Source organism: Pelophylax lessonae (assembly GCF_965119305.1).
Source record: "Pelophylax lessonae genome assembly, chromosome: 1".
Taxonomy (NCBI): domain Eukaryota; kingdom Metazoa; phylum Chordata; class Amphibia; order Anura; family Ranidae; genus Pelophylax; species Pelophylax lessonae.
In genome coordinates, this window is record NC_138768.1 from 480,587,413 (window position 1) to 480,608,374 (window position 20,962).

The window sequence follows — 20,962 nt, forward strand, 5'->3', positions numbered from 1 at the left end:
GGGGTATACAATGTACGGTTAACAACAAACACACACACACATCCTAGGTTGAACTGGATGGACTGATGTCTTTTTTCAACCTCACAAACTATGTAACTATGTAATCTCTTAAATAGCCTGCACTGGCACCATACAATTAATTTGGCACCATTTTGTTTGTCCACTGGGTAGCCATTTTTGCTGTATACCAGGGGGACGAATAGAATCAGCCTAATGGTTGTATGCCACATAAAATGAATAAACACACGGAAAAATAAAATAACATGACTCGTAAATCACATAAACCTTCTCTTTCGTTCACTGATGGACAACGCTCCATGTCTTCTTAGACTCTTGGGCTTATGCTGCTCTCTCTTCAGGAGTAGGACTAGGTGGAAACAGTTTTGGCTATGCCCCTGAGGCAGTGCCAGGAGGTATACCATCACTTCCTGCTATAGGACTTCAGTTTTTTCTGCCTAGTCAGGAGTAAGGACCTGGCTTCCTGCTGGGATCTGCGTTCCTGGGATTTTTTCCTTTTTAGATGGGTTTTTCTTTTCTCTTTTTGTTATTTTCTGTTCCTGTGTGAACTACAATCAACCTGTTCCTGCGTAAACTACAATCAACAGCTGGACTGAGCGACGCACTGAATATCCTAGATCCTTCCGGTTTTCCCAATCTGGCTTGCGAGCACGACCCAACTATTAGCTCCATGCTAGGTTAGCCGCAACATAGCCCCAATGGACAGGGGCTGGCCAGCGAGTGAAACACCTCATGAGGTCGCATAGCCCTGGTCACGACAGCAGTCATGATCAGAGTTGCAGCGTACCTCAGGCCGAAGCACCCCCATTCCGAGATGGTACGGTGGACTGCTAATAGTGGTGCCCGCCTAATGCCAAGGTGTGGTGAGTAGTGTCCCCCCTCTTTTCTCTGGGAATTGTTGGGGTGGTCGCAGGCCCTCTGTGGGGATGGTAGCCCCCCCCCGTGTCCTTTCTCCCCTCGTGTTTTGCCCACTCTCCCTAGCGGGTTTCCCCTGCATTGATCATCCTCACCTGCCCCCTGTGCCCTCCCCTAGTCCCCTTTTGGGGTGCACGGGCGTTTTTTGGGGTGGGGGGGCTAAAATGGTGCTGGGCCAGAGGGCGGCTGGAGTGTGCCTTTTAGGGGTGCCTGCACTTTTTTTGCACTGCGGGGGGGGGGGGTCCCTGGGGTGCTTCCCCCTGGTAGACTATTTCTTCCCTGGGGTCCAGTGGGGTCCTGAGTTGCATGCGGTGCCACCATTTTGCCGTGGATGGTTTTCATAAGCCCCGGCAGCCATGTTTGTGTAGTCTGGCGGCCATGTTTTCGGTTTTCATTTGTAACCTATAGTGACCGTCATATTCTTGTAGTGCGGTGGCTTGCAGCGGGGGTGTCAGTATTGGCGCTTCCTCTTCCTCTTTGATTGCAGTGTGGCAGGCTGTTTGGCGCTCTCCAGCTCTGGGGTGGTGAGTCCCTTTGGGTATACGATCCTTCCTCTGCTATATCCAGCGCCGTGGATGCTCTGATACTTGTCGTGCTCCGAGCAGTGTGCTGGGGTTTTTTTTTTTTTTAAAAACTTGTTTTCTTTTTTTCACAGTGCGGCTCGGGGTAACCATGGAGCCCCTGGAACGTGTATCACCACCTGACTCCTTGAAGCTGCGGGACCCTCTGGGTCTCAGTCTGCCCTAGCGGCCATGACTGCGGAGGTGGATTTGGCCGCCGCGGATGCGAGTCATCCCACTGGGTCTACATCCATGCACCCTGAGTGCTCGAACATTGAGGATAAATCCTCCTCTGCAGCCGCGCATGAAAAAGCACTGGTGGAGGCATTGATTGTGTCAGTGCAGGAAACTTTAAAGTTGGAGGACTCAGCTAATGCTGAGTCGGCGACGCTGGTGCAGTTTGGCACCTACAGATCTTCCAAGGTGACTAAGGTGTTCCCCTTTTCCGCCTATTTTGACGAGATTGTCACTAGTCAGTGGGGTTCCCCGAAACGCATAGTTGGAATACCTAAGCATTTTGCTATGAGATATCCCTTTGAGGAGTCTCTCCTAAAAAAACGAATGGTTCCACCATCGTTTCCAGGCTAAATAAAGCCACACTTTTGCCAGTGGAGGTTTCTCCATCCTTTTAAGGATACTGTGGAGAAGAGAGCTGAGGCTCTGGTCCGTTACCTTTTCACTGTGGCAGGTTCAATGTTGAGGCGGGTGTTGGCTATCACCTTGGTATCCCAGACCTTAACGGAATGAGCAAAAATTTTACGCCAGGATCTGGAAGGGGGTCAACACCCTCCTGAGCTGGGGGAGCTGGCTGATCAGTTGATCCAAGGGCTAGAGTACATTTGTGATGCATCTTTGGATGCGGCCCCATTGGCTGGCAGGGTATCTGTGATGGCGGCGATTCTTCGCCGTACGATTTGGTTGAAGTACTGGTCGGCCGACCAGGCTTCTAAAAAGATGCTGACTGATCTACCTTTTGTAGGTGACCGTTTGTTCGGCGCCTCCTTGGAGGAGATCATTAAGGGCCTTACGGGAGGTAAGAGTACATTACTTCCACAGGTTGCTAGGGGCAAGGAACCTCGTCGTAAACGTGGTCCTTCTTTCTCGGCTCACAAGCGGCCCTCTTGCCCGTCTGGATCGCAGGACAGGGGTTCGAGATCCACCCGAAACTTTACGGGAGGCTCCAAGAGACCCTGGAATGGTAAGTCAAAAGCGGGCACTACTGGTTCCGCAGACAGGCCTTCCCCAGCCTGAAGGGGCTCCCGCATCTGGGGTGGGGGGACGTCTTCAATTTTTCTGGACCCATGGACCTTGCTCATTCAGGACAAATGGGTCCATGAGTTGATTTGGTTCGGCTACAAGATCAAGTTTCGGTCCTTGCCTCCGGCAAGGTTCTTTCCTTCCAACTTACGCCTGTCTAACAATCGGCTGCAGGGCCTCTATGGGGCAGAGCAGGACCTGTTAGCACAAGGAGTCATTGTGTTTCAAATCTGTTTACTGTTCCCAGGAAGGAAAGCAAGGTTCGCCTGATCTTGGACCTCAGGGCTCTGAACCACTTTGTGCGGGTTCAGAAATTTCGGATACGGAGTCCATCCGCACGGCAGTGGCTTTCCTTCATCAAGGGGATCTTCTGGCTTCTTTCGATCTCAAGGACGCTTGCCTTCATATTCCAATATTTGTCGGGCATCAGCGCTTTTTTGATTTTGCCATGGGCGAGGAGCATTCTCAATTTGTGGAGTTACCTTTTTGGTCTCGCTTCAGCTCCCTGGGTGTTCACAAAAGGTTTTGGCCCTGGTGTTGGCCTTGCTTCGGCTGTACTAGGTTACCTGGATGATCTGCTTCTGCATGCAGAGTCTTCTTCGGCTCCAGAAGTCGACTTGGACATTACTGTGCGAACTCTACAGGAGTTCGGATTAACACTACATTTTCAGAAATCGGCTTTGACTCCGTCCACCAAGCTTTACTACTTGGGTCTGATGCTGGATTCAGCATCGGACCGGGTGTTTCTTGCACAGGCAAAACTTCTGAAGTTGCAGAATGCGATTCGGCTCCTTTTGTCCAGCTGTCGGTCATCGCTCAGGACTTGCATGCAAGTGCTGGGTCTGATGGTTTCCACCTTCGAGGCGGTTAAGTTTGCTCTGTTCCATACCAGACCTCTGCAAAGAGAGATTCTGGCCAAATGGAACAAGAATCCGCTGTCGTGGGTCTCTTATATGGTGGCTGGGAAAATCCTTTCTTTCCCTGTATTGGACAGTGATTTCCATGGATGCCACTCTGTCCGGGTGGGGAGGTGTCTTGGGAGTATACTCGGCTCAAGGTGTTTGGACTTGAGAGGAGGCTAGTCTGCCGATAAACATACTGGAGATTCAGGGGATCATACTTTGTCTGTCTCAGTGGATGGATCATGTGCAGGGGTTCGTGTCAAAGTCTCAGGATCCTCTGGCCGACGCCCCAGACGTCTTGGTGGCTCCTTGGGGTCAGTATCATCTGATTTACGCCTTTACTCCAATACAACTTCTGTCGAGACTGTTCAAAAGAAGATGAGGTTGGGACTTTGAGTGAGAGACGTGACCAGGCTGGCAAAAAACAAACGGCATGTTTATTGGTACATATAATTAAATTCAAACAGCATATACAATGTTACACAAGAAATTGTCACATGTAGAGAGAGCTAATAAGTGGTCCCATAGTCCAATTGCATATAAGTCAACAGAGTGGGGTTCCATATATGGTGGAGTATTGAGGAGTATACATAGTATCACAAACTGGGATTCCAAGTAGTAGCGTAGTATTAGGATTTAACACATCATAAGCTCAACGCGTTTCGTGGCCCAAATCGCCACTTCGTCAGGAGCAGATGCAAAATTCCACACTTGTATAAAGCTCAGGTGGTAATTGGAGGGGAGAGTGGGCGTGTCCCGCCCCTGGCTGTCTCTCCCCTGCACTGAGCGTGACGCTGGGCTCACTTGTCTGGCGGCTTCTTGGCGGATGCGGAGCACCATGTAATGGAGTCTGGGCTCCACTGGCTGATATCCCTCTATGCCGCTATATATCTTGGACCTCTTATGACATCTATTTTCAGCCCACACTCATCATGTGTGCGGCTCGCTCTGCCTGGTCTGCCGACTCTGTGTGCCCTCAGCTCCCGGGGAGACCTCATGGGGTCACATCCACTCTCCCCTCCAATTACCACCTGAGCTTTATACAAGTGTGGAATTTTGCATCTGCTCCTGACGAAGTGGCGATTTGGGCCACGAAACGCGTTGAGATTATGATGTGTTAAATCCTAATACTACGCTACTACTTGGAATCCCAGTTTGTGATACTATGTATACTCCTCAATACTCCACCATATATGGAACCCCACTCTGTTGACTTATATGCAATTGGACTATGGGACCACTTATTAGCTCTCTCTACATGTGACAATTTCTTGTGTAACATTGTATATGCTGTTTGAATTTAATTATATGTACCAATAAACATGCCGTTTGTTTTTTGCCAGCCTGGTCACGTCTCTCACTCAAAGTCCCAACCTCATCTTCTTTTGAACGATTGAACCGGGATGGAGTCGCACGGCACTCCCACTGTGCGCCTCATTCAAAGTCCCAAACCTTTTTCCCCCCCTATACATTCTGTCGAGACTGCTATGCAGAATCGAGGTAGAAGGGATTCCAGTCATTCTGGTGGCACTGGACTGGCCTCGCCGGTCTTGGTATGCAAGTCTGGTGAGCCTGGTAGCAGACGTCCCTTGGAAACCTCCTGTCAGGCAAGATCTTCTGTCTTAGGGACCAATTTTCCATCCTGCTTTACAGTCGCTGGCTTTAACGGCTTGGCTATTGAAAGCCAGGTGCTGAAGGACAGAGGGCTGTCGAAGTCGGTGATTCCTACTCTGTTAAAAGCTAGGAAATTGACTTCCAGGAAGGTTTATCATCGAGTTTGGAAGGCGTACATTACTTGCTGTGAGTTTCGGGGGGTTTCTCCCCATTCCTTTTCTGTGTCTCTCCTGTTGGAGTTTCTACAACTAGGTGTAGATCAACATTTGGCTCTGGGTACCATCAAGGGCCAGCTTTCCGCTTTGGCCACATTTTACCAAAGCCATTGGGGATGAAGTCCTTGGTTCACACTTTTGTGTAGAGAGTTCGCCATTTGGCTCCTCCGGTGCGATCCCTGGTACCTCTGTGGGATCTCAATTTGGTACTGTCTGTACTTCAAAAGCCTCCTTTTGAAAACATTTGTGAACTGACTTTGCTCACTCTTGTCGCAGAAGATGGCCTTTTTGGTGGCTATTACTTCTGTGCGTAGGGTGTCGGAGTTGGCTGCGTTGTCCTGTCGGTCACCTTAGCTGGTGGTTCACAGGGACAAAGTGGTGTTACGACCCTGTCAGGCGTTCCTTCCTAAGGTTGTCTCGGGGGTTTCATTTGAATGAAGATGTTGTGTTGCCACCCTAAAGAAATTGCTTTACATTCCTTGGATGTAGTCAGGGCAATTCAGGTGTACCTGGCGGTGACTGAGTCGATTCGGAAATCCGATTCATTGTTTGGTCTTACGGATGGACCTCGTAAGGGGCAGGCCGCATCTGCAGCGACTATTTCCAGATGGATCAGGCAGACGGTTGTGTGGGCCTATTCTAAGGGTCAGGTTTATCCTTTGCCTGTCAAGGCACATTCTATGAGGGAGCTTGGTGCCTCCTGGGCCTTCCGTCATCAGTCGTCAGTGGTTCGGATGTTCAAGGCGGCTACGTGGTCGTCTGTACACACATTCACAAAGTTTTATAAGGTGGATGTACTTGCATATTCGGATGCGGCATTTGCCCACAAAGTTTTGCAGGCTGTGGTTTGCAGAGACTCCCTCCTCTTGAGGGTGTATTTTTTTCCTGGTGGTGAGCTCCTGTTCTACCTGGTTGGCTATGTTTAGCCTTGTTGGGGATTATATGTATTGCTGTGTTTTTCCCACCCCTCATGTTGATACTGCTTTGGGACATCCCAAGGGTCTAAGAAGACATGGAGCGGTGTCTGTCAGTGAACAAAAGAGAAAACTGGATTTTTGTCTTACTGTAAAATCCTTTTCTCTGAGGTTCACTGACGGACACAGCCCCCGCCCCTCTGTTGAGTTGATTTATGTATTCTTCCGACACTGCATGATGGTATACACCCTGGGACTTCGTCAGGGGCGTAGCCAAACTTGTGTCCACCTAGTCCTACTCCTGAAAAGAGAGCAGCATAAGCCCAAGGGTCTAAGAAGACATGGAGCTGTGTCCGTCAGTGAACCTCAGAGAAAAGGATTTTATGGTAAGACAAAAGTCCAGTTATTACCATATATTCATCGAAGATGTACAATCTAAAAAGATGCATGGTGCTGCTGCGACAATCCAACAGAACAACTACAAAAATGAAGACCAGATACTACACCCAACTCTTAGTAGACAACACTAGGTCAATCATGGATGTGTATAATGTATTTAAAAGAAAAAAACACAAAACTAAAAGAAACAGGACGCCATTTTCTTGTAGCCCACTGGGCGGCGCCATATTACCATAGGCCCTCATAGGTCTGCTAACAAGGCAACCAGTAAAATAGGAACACCCATCCATCATATAATATACAGACTAAATAGAAAGAAGCCCTAAACCTATTAGAGGGTGGCCTCTACTAAAAATAAACAGGCGCCCTGCCAAGTGAAAAACATAAAACAGAAACAGACCATTTTCTTGAAGCCTGCTGGGTAGTGCCATATTGTTGTAGGCTCTTAGATGTCTATATATATGAAACGGCCAAGAAAATCGGAACACATGCCAATCATCCTGTATATGGGCCAGTGTCTCAAAACAAAAAACATAAATATATCAAAAGTGTATTCTACTCCATAAACGTAGGTTCCAGAAATCCCTACACAGAATACAGAAGGGAACTACCAATCCTCATAGCAATCTATGCTGTAATAAAACTTGCATTATTCTGAAATTCGATTAAATTAATGCTTATCTTGTATCTTTTCATCTACAACGCACATATGTATGCGTTGTCTGCGCATTTGTTGGTTCATAGGTCCATATACTTTTTTTTTTTTTTTTTAACATAGTTCCTTTTTTATCACTTCTTGGGTCCCTATCTAGGCATTAGGGATGTGGTTATCTATTTAGTCTGTTTATGACACATTTCAGAACAATGCAGGTTTTATGGCAGCATACAACACTACGAGGATGGGTAGTTCCCTTTTGTATTCTGTGTAGGGAGTTCTGGAAGATTGGCATGTGTCCCGATTTTATTGACCGTTTCACATATAGAAATCTGAGGGCCTACAACAATATGGCAGCGCCCAGAAGGCTACAAAAAATGGCGCCTGTTTCTTTTGTTTTTATTCTATGTTTTTGACTTGGCAGGGCGTCTATTTTATTTTAAGTAGCTGCCACCCTCTAATAGGTTTATGGCTTATTTCTATTTGGTCTGTGTATTGTATGATGAACCTTACAAGCGGACCTGAACAAAATAATGGGGTGGGCAACTACATGGCAGATGAGGTTTAATGTTGAAAAATGTAAAGTAATGCACTTGGGTGCCAGAAACCAGAAAGCAAGCTACTCACTTGGGGGGGAACCTCTGGGTGAATCTAAGATGGAAAAGGACCTGGGGGTACTGGTAGACAACAGGCTTGGCAGTGGCATGCAATGCCAAGCCGCTGCAAGCAAAGCCAACAGAATACTGGGATGTATAAAAAAAGGGGATTCACTCCAGAAATAAAGAGATTATTCTTCCTCTCTACAAGACTCTGGTCCGGCCACAGCTGGAGTATGCTGTCCAGTTCTGGGCACCGGTCCTCCGGAAGGATGTGCTGGAACTGGAGAGTCCAGAGAAGGGCAACAAAAATAATTGGGGGAATGTAGGACATCTGCTATGAGGAAAGACTACAAGCACTGAACTTATTCTCTCTGGAGAAGAGACGATTGAGGGGGGATATGATATCAATGTACAAATACTGTACTGGCTACCCTAGCATAAGGAACAAACTATTCAGAGGAAGGGAATACAATAGGACACGTGGCCACTCACTAAAACTAGAGGAAAGGCGGTTTAACCTTAAAGTACCTAGGGGGTTCTTCACTGTCAGACCAGGAAGGATGTGGAATTCTCTTCCGCAAACAGTCATATCAGCAGGGAGCATCGATAGTCTCAAAAAACTATTAGATGGGTACCTTAAAGACCACAACATACAGGGGTATACAATGTACGGTTAACAGCAAACGCACACACACATCATAGGTTGAACTGGATGGACTGATGTCTTTTTTCAACCTCACTAACTATGTAACTATGTAAGGTGTTCCTATTTTACTGGTTGCCTTGTTAACAGACCTATGAGGGCCTATGGCAACAAGAAAATTGTGGCTGCTTCTTTAGTTTTGTGTTTTTTGTCGGGTGTAGTATCCTGTCTTCAACTTTGTGGTTCTGTCGGGTTATCCCAGTAGCATCTTGCAAGTAATATGCATATTTTTACATTCTACATCTTAAAATGAATATACAGTAATCGTTTTTTCGTGATTTATGTGGTTACTGTTTAAATCATTTTTTTTCTTTTTCCGTGCGTTTATTCATTTATTTTCAAATTCTTTATTTTTACAAAGGCACATAAATGACATACAACAGAGCCCAAGAGACAGTGCAATGTAACATAAGTGCAACAAGTAAAATCGAACAATTCCTGGCATTGTAGGAGATTAAGTAAATTGTAATTTTAAAACTATCATTTGCAGGTAATAAAGAAGAACAGTAAATCATTTTAATTTTATTGTGAAGCTTAATAGGGGAAAGGAGAGGAAAGGGAGGGAAGACAAAAAAAAGGGGGGGGAAGAAGGTAAGGGGGTTGAAGGGGTAACGTGCAGAGAGGGGAAGGGCTAGGAGAGGGAGAGGAAGAAAGACAAGAAAAAGAATAGAAAGAGAGGAGACGCCAGAGAGGGTTGTCCGAGATCAATCTCAACTTCCAGGAAGCTCGCAGTGTAAAGGCCAAGCCTTCATCTGAGAAAGCAAACATGTTCCAGCAATCCCATGTCCAAGAGTATTGTTCTTTCCTGCCTTGTGAGGATAGCACAATGTCCTCAAATGTATTGATCACTTTCACTTTATTCAGCCTAAGGGAAATTGAGGAAGAGCTGATTTCTTCCAATGGAGGCTAATGCATTAAGTAGATGGCGAATAACAGATTTTTTTATACTGTTTAAGAGGGATTTGTGAACAGTGTAGGAGGAAGAAGGCCGGGTCATCTGGGATTGAGTATTCAGTCATTTTCTGAGAGATTCTCCTCACCTCCTGCCAATAGTGTCTGAGTTTGGGGCCACTCCAAAAAATATGGAGGATGGCACCAGGCTCTTCCTGACATCGCCAGCACATAGCTGATGCCTCTAGAAAAATTTTTTTGAAGCATCGTAGGGGTATAATACCAGTGTGTGAGCAGCTTATAGTTAGTTTCCTGCATGCAGGTACAGATGGAGGATCGGAGGCCAGGTGGGGGATGCTTTGCCTCTGGACGGTGGAGAAGGTCCTGCCTAACTTCCCCTCCCATTTCAGAATACCCGGAAGGACAAAGTCCTCCAGGGGCAAGATAAGAAAGGAGTACATCTGCGAGAGGGCATGAGGGAGGGGGCCCTCCCTTGAGAGTAAGTCCTCAAACGGGGTCCGGTGTCTACCGTATGGAGCCGGGGAACCCAAACTGCGCAAAAAATGCAGGAGCTGGAGCGCCTGGCAGCAGGTAAGGGCATAGGGTCCCTGGAAATCAGTCAAGAGAAGAAGAGTAGGCCAGGCATTGGCAGTAAGAAAGTGTGACGCTTGAAAACAGCCCCCTCCAGCAGGGTCTTGAATTTGCCCTTGTCACAGCCTGGGGGAAAGGCCAGGTTCCCCAGGATCGGAAATAAAGAAGATTGTGGAGAGGAGAAGCCCGGTCTAGAGAGTACTGTAGCGCAGATGCGGAGAGTAGGCCCCATGTAGGGCTGCAGTATAAGGATACCTGGAAGAGACAAAAAACACCACGGTGCCCTGGGGAGAAATACAGAATGAAAACTTTGTTCAATACCCATTCAGAGTTTGAGATGCTTGTGTCTACACCAGTTCAACAATCTGCTGAAATGGGCAGCCTGGTAATACCGAAAGGCGTCAGGGACTGCGATGCCCCCGTGAGTCTTGGGAAGGGTCAGCAGGCGTTTTCTAATTCTAGGAATTTTTGCCAGCCCAAATAGAGTTTGTAAGAAGGGCATCAACTTGTTTATAAAAGGATGTTGGAATATGTATTGGTAGGATTTGAAATAAGTAAAGAAGCTTTGGGAGGATGGACATCTTAACCATGTTACACCGGCCGAACCACGAGTGGAGACCTGAGTCCATTTTTCTAACAGGACACGTATTTTACTCAGGAGATGGGAGGGAGTTTAATTTAAAAACATTTGAAGGGTCCGAGGGGAGCAGGGTGCCCAGGTATTTCAGAGCTTACCGGGCCCATCGAAAAGGGAATTTCTGCTGTAGAAGACCGCAAAGTGCAGGTGACAATGCCACTCCCAAGACCTCTGATTTAGAGTATTTAATTTTTAGATTTAGATTAGAGACTGCACCATATTTCTCAAATTCTTTAAGGAGGTTCGGAATAGATACAAGGGGGTTTGAGAGGGAAAAGAGGAGATCATCCGCATAAGCAGAGATTTTGTGGGTGTGAGTTCCCACCTGAATGCCCGTTATATCAGGGTGGGCCTGGACTTTTGAGAGGAAGGGTTCAAGAGAAAGGGCGAATAGCAGGGGGGAGAGAGGGCAGCCCTGTCTGGTTCCATTATGAATTTGAAATGGCTCAGAGTACACTAAATTAGCCTTCACTGTTGTCGTGTTCACAGCCCTAGTTGTCATGTAAACGCTCGTTATCCAGTGGAGCATTTGTGAACCGAAGCCCAAGCTCCGTAGTACTGCAAACATGTAGTCCCAACTAACTCTATCAAATGCCTTTTTTGCATCTGTGCTTAGAAAAATGGCCGGCATATCGTTATGCTTGGCGAGATAGATCAGGTTAAGAGCCTTGATGGTATTGTCCCTTGCTTACCTGGAGGGGACAAAGCCCACCTGGTCTGAATTGATCAGGTCAGGGAGGAGCGGTTGCAGTCTAGAGGCTATGAGCTTAGTGAAAAGCTTCACGTCCACATTAAGTAGAGAAATTGGATGGTAGCTCCCACATGCAGAAGGGTCTTTCCCTTCTTTAGAGATGACAGAGATATGAGCAAGTAGGGTATCTCCATGAAAGGAGGAGAATTGGCCCTGGGCATTGAACAGTTTGAACATAAAGGGTGTTAATTGGGTTTGGTGTTTTTTGTAGTACTGAATGGTGAACCCATCTGGACCCGGGGCCTTACCCGTTTTCACCGTTTGTAACTCATCCACCTAAAAGGGCACTTCCAGGGCGTTCCGATCAGGTGACGAGAGACGTGTCAAAGGGACAGAGGCTAGGTATTCAGACACCGCGGTCGAGTCAGTAGCCGTCTGGAGCGGAGTAGAAGTCACCAAAGCGTTGGGGGATGTCTTTAGGTAGTGAGAACTTACGGCCACTGTTGTCAGTGATATGAGGAATATAGGAGGCAATATGTTGTTCTCTAAGGGTCCTGGCCAGCAGCTTACCACACTTATCTCCCGACTCGTACGTAAGAGTCCTACACTGCTGAAGAGCCACCTTGGCTCTAAATTGGAGCAGGTCAGACACCTGTCCACGGAGTCGAACCACTTCAGCACCAATAGAAGGGTCCAGCGAATGTTTATGTTGCATTTCTAGATCGGCAATGTCAGATATGAGCTTAGAGATTGTTTTTTGCTATCCCTTTTTATGCGCGACCCAAGTTTTATGAGAACCCCTCGAATCACCGCCTTATGGGCCTTCCAAATCAACCCTGGATCACTTTCCGGGGTATCGTTTGTCATAAAAATAATGTCTGGAGCTGTTGGGTCCACCGAGTCTTGCAACAAACTTTCATTGAGCCTCCATCGCCAGTCAGCCTCATGAGCCGATCTCTCCAAGCGCACCGTCATAGTAATAGGAGCATGGTTAGACCACGTGATGGATTTGATCGAGATTTCGGCAGTCGAGGAGAGGAGCAGATGGGGGACTAGAAATAGGGCACCAGAAATAGGTCAATACGTGAGTACAGTTGGTGGGGGTGCGAAAAGAAAGTGTAATCCCGTTCCCCGGCATGCAGGGTACGCCAAGCGTCTACTAATTGCACGTCGTGCAGGAGCTTAAGGATCTGTTTCCTAGTTCCTCTAGAAACTGAGGAATGGCCCGAGGTCGTATCTAAGGCCGGGTCCAGGGGAATGTTACAGTCACCACCCAGGATCAGTCGTCCCTCAGCAAAGTCCAGTAGGGTAATAAGGGTTTTATGTAGGAAAGCATCCTGGTGATCATTGGGCACATACAGGGTAGCCAGAGTAACTTTAATGCTGCCAATGCTGACCCTTAAGGAACAGAAACCTGCCATTAAGATCAACACGTTTATCTGTAAGGGACCATGAGATATTGTTGGATAGCAGGATAGAGACACCCTTAGACTTAGCATTTGGATTAGAGGCGTGTTATACACAGGGGAAGAATCTGCTCTGGAGAAAGGGAAAACCCCCCGACCTAAAGTGAGTTTCTTGAATGAATGCAATGTCAGTGTGTGAGCATCTAAGGTCATGCAATAGCATTCTCCTCTTTTCCCAGACATTAAGTCCTTTAGCGTTAAGGGAGGTAATTTTCCCCGTATCAATGGTGGTAGTGTATTCGGGGAAGGCACAAAGGAAAGATTGCACGAAGGAAGAGAGGAGAGAAACAAGGGCAAATGGGAGAAGAAAAAGGCGTCAGCTTGTAAGATCCTGGTACTTTCAGTACCTTCTAGCCTCTTACTTCCGGGTCTCGTTCCACCATTCAGGTAGATGGAACGCATATAGCTGCATGTCTCTTTAACAACTGATGACGTCATCACTAGGCGCCGCTCTGAGCGGCTATTTCAACCGACGGTCTGCACTCACAAGGTGTTCGTGCAACCGCTCATAATACAAGCCTGACTGACGCTGCCGTATCCTTCAGCTATCTTCCCTATACCTGGACTGACCGGAGCCTCGCTACTTGATCCTTTACCTCGCTACCTGATCCTTTACCTCGCTACCTGTTCCTTACCCTCGCTCACCAGCCTGTGATAAGTACCCCGCAGGGGATCCCTTCCAACCAAACCACTTGCTATATCTTTCTGCATATTAAGAACTGTTACTAAGCTCTAAGATACATGCTCTCACCATCTATCACCTGCATCGCTACCTAGAGTGTTAGCTCTTGAACCTACTACCACCTGTTACCTATATCCTTGTGTTTGCTTAGCATATCCTGTACACTTCATCTGTTATCACCTATCACCTATTACCTGTACATGATTGCTATCTCTCCTGCATACTATCTATCACCATCTGCTATCACTCCTGCAACATTACTACCTGAGTGCTTATTATTATTTGCTATCACTACTCAAGCCTATCCCTTCAGTATATCACCTCACTACTATTGCATAGACCTCTATCACTCCAACAACATCATCTCTGAGTGTTTGTGTGTGTGCATGAACCACCATGATGAGTCAAGAGAGTTGGATAAGGTGATTCAACACATCTCTACACGACTACTGAGTGGAAATTCTGCAGCTGCAAATCCAGTTCACAAAATCAAACCCCAGAGCGTTACAGATTGCACGAACCCGAAAAAATGGATTCAGCAGATTTAGCCACTCATGTGATGCACCTAACACAAAAGGTAGATGCATTAATTGTTTCTCTTACCGAAGTGCAAAAAGAAAATCAGACTTTGAGACAGCAGGTAGCCCGTGTATCACAGCTCACTGCTGCTCAACCCCGTGAGCCCAAAATAAACCCTCCACAAGTGTTTACAGGTGATCAGAAAAAAATTAAGTGAATTTAAAAACGCATGTCAATTGCTTTTTAATTTAAAAACTCGTACTTACAATACAGACCAAATTAAAGTCTGTACCACTATATCATATATGTCAGGTGATCCACGGGCCTGGGCAGACTCCTTCTTTGAGAAAAACGACCCTCTTCTCAACTCCTATCATGCGTTCTTAGCAGAACTTTCTAGCCTGTATGAAGACCCAAACAGGCAGAGTACTGCTGACACCCAATTGAGGGCTTTAAAACAGGGAAGGAGACCTGTTGAAGACTTCGTAGCAGAGTTCAAGAGATGGACCCTAGATTCAGGGTGGAATGACGCATCTCTATGAACCCAGTTCAGGCTCGGGTTATCCGAAGCCGTAAAAGACGAGCTCGCCCGAGCGGATTTACCTGGCACTTTGGATGCCTTAATACAACTTAGCATCAATATCGACAGACGGTTACGAGAAAGGAAGGCTGAGAAAATGGGAGTACCATTAACCAATCCTTCTCGATTTTCGTCCTCCGACACTACTCCTATGGAGGTAGGAATTATACGTCCACCATTGTCGTCTGTTGAACGAGCCAGGAGAAAATCTCAAAATCTCTGCATGTATTGTGCATCCGCTGATCATCTGATAAGCGTCTGTCCCCTTGTCCTCAAAAAAGAGGGTAAGTGTTCACATGTATTACTGGGGGGATTAACGACTTCTTTTTCTAATCCCTATCTTTTCATTCATTTGATCTTACAGTGGGACCAAAATAGAATCACTACTAAGGCTATGATCGACACAGGATCTTGTGGGAACTACATTGACACTAGTTTTGTTGCTTTGAATAAAATACCTATTATTTCAAAACCTATCCCTGTCTCTGTCAGTTTAATTAATGGTATTCCGTTATCTTCAGGTCCAATTACCAATCAAACACAAGCACTTCTTGTTACTACTAACAAGTCTCACGTTGAGACCACCACCTTTGATGTATTACCTTCACCACATTTTCCCATTATTTTTGGGCTTCCCTGGTTGCATATACATCAACCAAACATTGATTGGAAAACACGGACCCTAACTTTCCCCTCTCACTATTGCGAGACCACGTGTAACCTCCAATCTTATAAAAAAATCCTGTCCATGGTGTCGGATGAATTCACACCACCACCATGCTATCAGGACTTGTCTGAAGTCTTCCTTGAGAAAAATGCTCAAGTATTGCCTCCCCATAGGGACTATGATTGTTGTATCGATCTACTCCCTAACAGTAAACTACCTTTCGGACATGTTTATCCTCTATCTCAGGATGAACTTTCTCATCTTAAGGAATACTTAGATGAGAATTTAGCGAAAGGGTTTATTAGACCCTCTACTTCTTCCACAGCTGCAGGACTTTTCTTTGTCCACAATAAGGATCTAAGTCTTAGGCCTATCATTGACTATAGGCAGTTAAATACTATTACTATAAAGGATCGCTATCCTCTACCTCTCATTCCGGAACTCATTGAACAAGTGCGTGGAGCCACTTACTTTTCAAAGTTGGACCTAAAAGGGGCTTACAATCTCATCCGCATCCGTGATGGGGATGAGTGGAAGACGGCATTCAGAACTAGATACGGACTATTTGAATATCTAGTGATGCCCTTTGGATTGTGTAATGCTCCCGCAGCATTCCAACGCTTCATAAATGACATCTTCAGAGACCTACTCGATGTTTGTGTTGTGGTATATCTGGATGATATACTCATTTACTCTCAATCCTTGTCTGAACATGTAAGACATGTACGACTTGTGTTGTCCAGATTACTCGCACACAATTTATATGTAAAGCTGAAGAAATGCCTATTCCATAAGGAAGAAGTATTATTCCTAGGATACATCATATCAAAGAATGGCATTAAGATGGATATGAGCAAGATATCGTGTATTCTGGATTGGCCTGTACCAACAACTCGTAAGGCATTACAACGATTCCTCGGATTCTCAAACTTCTATAGGAAGTTCATCAAGAACTTCTCTTCTATCGTAAGACCGCTCACACAACTCACAAGTGTGAAAAAAAACATACAAATGGTCTGAAGAAGCAAATAAAGCTTTCCGCTTGTTAAAATCAAGCTTCACTTCTGCTCCCATACTACTCCATCCAGACCCATCCCTCCAATACATCCTAGAGGTGGATGCGTCAAATATGGCTGTAGGAGCAGTTCTTTCCCAACGACCAACAAACGCTTCTCCACTTCACCCAGTTGCTTTTTCTCTAAATCACTAAGTAGCCCAGAGGTGAACTACCCAGTGGGTGAAAAGGAGCTGCTTGCCATGAAACTGGCACTTGAAAATTGGCGACATTTACTCGAAGGTACCCGGTTGCCAATACTCATATATACAGATCATAAGAATCTCCAATACCTTCAGATCAACAAGACCCTTTCCCATCGGCAGGTACGGTGGTCATTATTCTTCCTAAGATTCAATTTCTTAGTGACCTACACTCCTGCAGATAAAAACAAGAAGGCGGATGCGTTATCACGGTTAACCGAAGATAACTGTGCTGAAATCCCTTCACTTCCTATAATACCCCATGATCGTATTATTGGTGTTGTTCGTTCCTTAAAGGAAGAGATTCTGCACAGCCTAGGACTGGATTCACCACCACCACAACTAAGTGCTGATGCAGAAGGCTTCCTCTATTTTGACAACAAACTCTACATACCTCCTGGTATGCGTACTAAAATTTTAGAACTATCACATGACGTACCTATGGCAGGACATATGGGTATGACTAAGACATTTAATTTACTCACCAGGCAATTTTGGTGGCCTGGAATGAAGACGTCTGTACAGAAATTTGTTTCCTTATGTGACATCTGTGCTAGGTCCAAAATTGACACTACAAAACCATTTGGTCTACTTTGCAGTCTACCAATACCCAAAGTTCCATGGGAAGTTGTGTCTCTAGACTTCATAGTAGAGTTACCACCTTCCAAAGGATTTACTACCATCTTAGTGTCAGTGGACCATCTGACAAAGATGGCACATTTCATTCCTATTCGCAGACTACCTTCATCTAAGGAAACAGCGGAATTACTGGTGAAACATGTGTTCAAACTACATGGAATTCCAAAGACTCTCCTATCTGACCGGGGATCACAGTTCATCTCTAAGTTTTGGCAAGCTCTATGTCGCATATTGCGTATTGAGCGGAAGCTTACTTCCCCTTATCACCCACAGACTAATGGGCAAACTGAAAGAGTCAACCAGTGTATTGAACAATATATACTGCAGACATGGGTGAGATGAGGGGGGTGTGGCCGGAAGCGGTCATGAGTGGGTGCGCTCCGTAAACCTCGCAAGAGACTCCCTCCCTGCAAGCTTGGGAAACCTACCCGAAGGACGACCAGGGGACTGGATGACTGGGAGGAGATGTGAGCGGTGAGCCACACGGATCCGTTGCCTGGCTCCACTGGAGGTTCGCTTGGCGGCACATTGGTTCACGGAGAGGGGGTCGGTCTCCTTGGTGGACCGGCTGTCCCAGGAAGTACCTCCCCTCCTGAGACACTCACGAGGTAGGGTGCAGGACTGGCTCTGAAGGTGGGAGGCGCTGCTGGCTGGAGACCGCACTTGGAGACGGCAAGGAGGGAGGCGGGGGATCTGTACGGCGTGACGCTGCGAAGGCGGCGGAGCGCTTCGGTTCCCTGCCCCTTCGCTTGTGTTGCTGGTGGAGGCTGGATGCTCCGTGCCGTGGGAAGCGGCGGTATTGAAGCCACAGAGCCGCACCACCTCCTAGCTGGAACGTGTAGCTGGTCGGTGGAGCTGAGAACGAAAGAGGAGGAAGGGAGAATGGCAAAAGCAGCATAACTTGTCACTAAAGAGAGAACATTTAACAGGAGAAGGTAATCGCTGTATCATTGTTGAACTGATTATATCTACCTACTTTGCTTGTGGGATCAGCGGGAAGAGGGGACAAAATCTCCTCAGACTGTGATAGTTACCATCAGTTACCTGTTATCACCTGCTATAACTTTTGGTGTATGGAATAGAGTTGTGGAGGATATACAGCTGAAGTTTAACCTAGAAAGATATCGCAGAAAGTGGAGAGAGATTCATAGAATTGTAAACCCAATATCAGCGGCCCAATACCTTGTAAAATAAAAAGGAAAAAGATAAAAAAAAAAAAGAAAGAAGAAAAAAGAAAGCTAATATGACCCTCACAAAAAAGAGGAAGGTTAAAAAGAATACTGTAAAAAACTCAGGGAAATCGGAAGGAGAAATAAGGAAATTTTTATCTACTAACCAGACACCAACAATAGCAATGGCGGAGGCAGGAGATACAGACAGAGTGGGACTCAAGTGGTATGACGGATTCTAGGGTTACTTCGCCCTTACAAGAAAGAGATGAGGGGTTCAACCTGAAAACACAGAAAGAAGGGAGCATACCCCCCCTGAATGCCCAATGGGCCGCACAAATGGCTGAATTTAAGGCAATGATATGTTCCCTTCCAACCAAGGCCGACATGGAACAGCTGGTGGGGCGAGTTGAGGAGACACACAAAAAAGAGATCCAACTTATTAAAAATGAGATTCAGGTATTGTCTACCAGACTACGAGAGGAAGACGTAGAAATAGCTTTAATAAAAGAACGACTGTTAGCTCTGGAGAAGAGGTCAGAACAGCAGGGCGACAGAGATGCTAAGTTACAGCTACGGGTGGAAGACATGGAAAATCGAAGTCGCCGTAATAATCTGAGAATACGAGGGTTAACAGAATCATTAAAGAGTCCACAGCTGGAAGAATCAGTTGATATGCTATTTAAAAACATCCTGGGGGTGAATTACCCGGGTAACATAGAACTGGATAGGATACACAGAATACCAGGCCCAAGGAAGAAAGATCAGGAAAAACCTAGAGATGTAATTTGTAAGCTGCACTACTATTCCCAGAAGGAGAAGATTTTGAGAGAAGCTTGGGAATCTAGAGTTTGGAAATTGCAGGAGATGGACATACAGGTGTTCTCGGACATCTCTAAAGGGACTTTACAGAGAAGAGCTGTCTTGAAACCTATTTTGGAATTAGCCAAAAGTAAAGGCTGCACGTATAGATGGGGCTTCCCATTTGCAGTAACATTTAACAGGGATGGACGTTTTTTTACGTTACGCAACTTTCAAGATAGAATAGCCCTTTTTTATTTTTTTGAGGTTCCACCTATAGAGGTTCCAAATTGGCTGGGAAGATTACCAGGGAATTAGCTAGGGATTACAATGGGAGACTAGGGGGGAGGGGGAGGGAGAGAGTAGGAAGTGAGATCTATTTAAGATAATTGATGGGTATATGGAATGGTGTTGTGGTTCTCTTTCCCCTTGGAGGGGTTTTTTTTTTTTTTTTTTTTTTTTTTGGTTTAGCACATACACAAAATGTGAGGAGCACAATACATATATACCTTTTCTTTTTTTTTTTGACACAATATGTATACTTTTTGACACATACGTAAATATGAGGGGTAAGCCCCTCCCTAAGAATTTTTGGGGAGAAATTAATTTTTTTTTTTGGTTTAGCACATACACAAAATGTGAGGAGCACAATACATATATACCTTTTTTTTTTTTTGACACAATATGCATACAATAGGCATACTTTTTGACACATACGTAAATATGAGGGGCAAGCCCCTCCTTAGGGGAATTTTTTTTTTCTTTTTTTGGGTGCACTTAGCACATATACATAATCTGAAAAGCACAACATAATTATAATCAGGTTTTTTTTTTTTTTTGCTTCCCTCCCCTTTCAGGGGGCGAGAATGGAATATAGATCTGTAAAATCTACAATGAAATGTCATAGGTTGGCTACTCTGCTCCTTCCCCCTTCTCCTGAGATGATCTTTGAAAGATATGAGAAGGTGGGGAAAATGGGTATCGGTAACACATAAATAAGGATAAAGTACAGGATAGTTAAGTGATTAGATAGAAACCTATATAAATATATAAGGTGTTATGGCTTCCCTCCTCTCCCTCTCCCCTTCCCGCTTTCGGTTTGCCTTTTACTTCTCACTCCCTCCCCCTTTTTTTTTTTTTTTCCCCTTTCCCCAGGTTTCCATCCCCTTTTTTCGCTTCCCCCATTTCTTGCCTTCTCCCTGCCCCGTTTGTCTGTCTAAGTTTATTCCTTGCTGGTATATATGGAGGGAGGGAGGAGAGGGGGGAAGTGATTTGGTCTTTTTATTAGCTATACAAAATCGGGGGGAGGGATGGGCCCCCTTAATAACCTGCAGGGGTGAGGGGGAATAGGAGCCCCCTTTTTGCTTTTTTTTTTTGACTAATATTAGTCCTTTTTTTAAGGTAGAACTATTATGAAGAGAGTTAATTTGTTATATGTGGAGTGTAGGAGAGCTTTAAACTGTTATTTAATCAGAGAGGAAAGGCATATCCAGATATTAAGGCTCCGGAGTGGGGGGGGGGGAGAGGAGAGGGGGAGGATGGTAGGAAATAGGAAATATAAAGCATCTAAATAGGGAAGGGAGGGAGGAGCGAGGATTTAAAATCCGACCTGCGGAACCCA

General features: G+C 45.8%; 1 protein-coding gene across 1 annotated transcript in view; it reads left to right on the forward strand.

The window, feature by feature from the left end:
• Positions 1–20,962, forward strand: part of CACTIN (cactin, spliceosome C complex subunit) — a 473,103-nt gene that overhangs the window by 442,938 nt on the left and 9,203 nt on the right. The gene's annotated exons all lie outside the window — the stretch shown is intronic.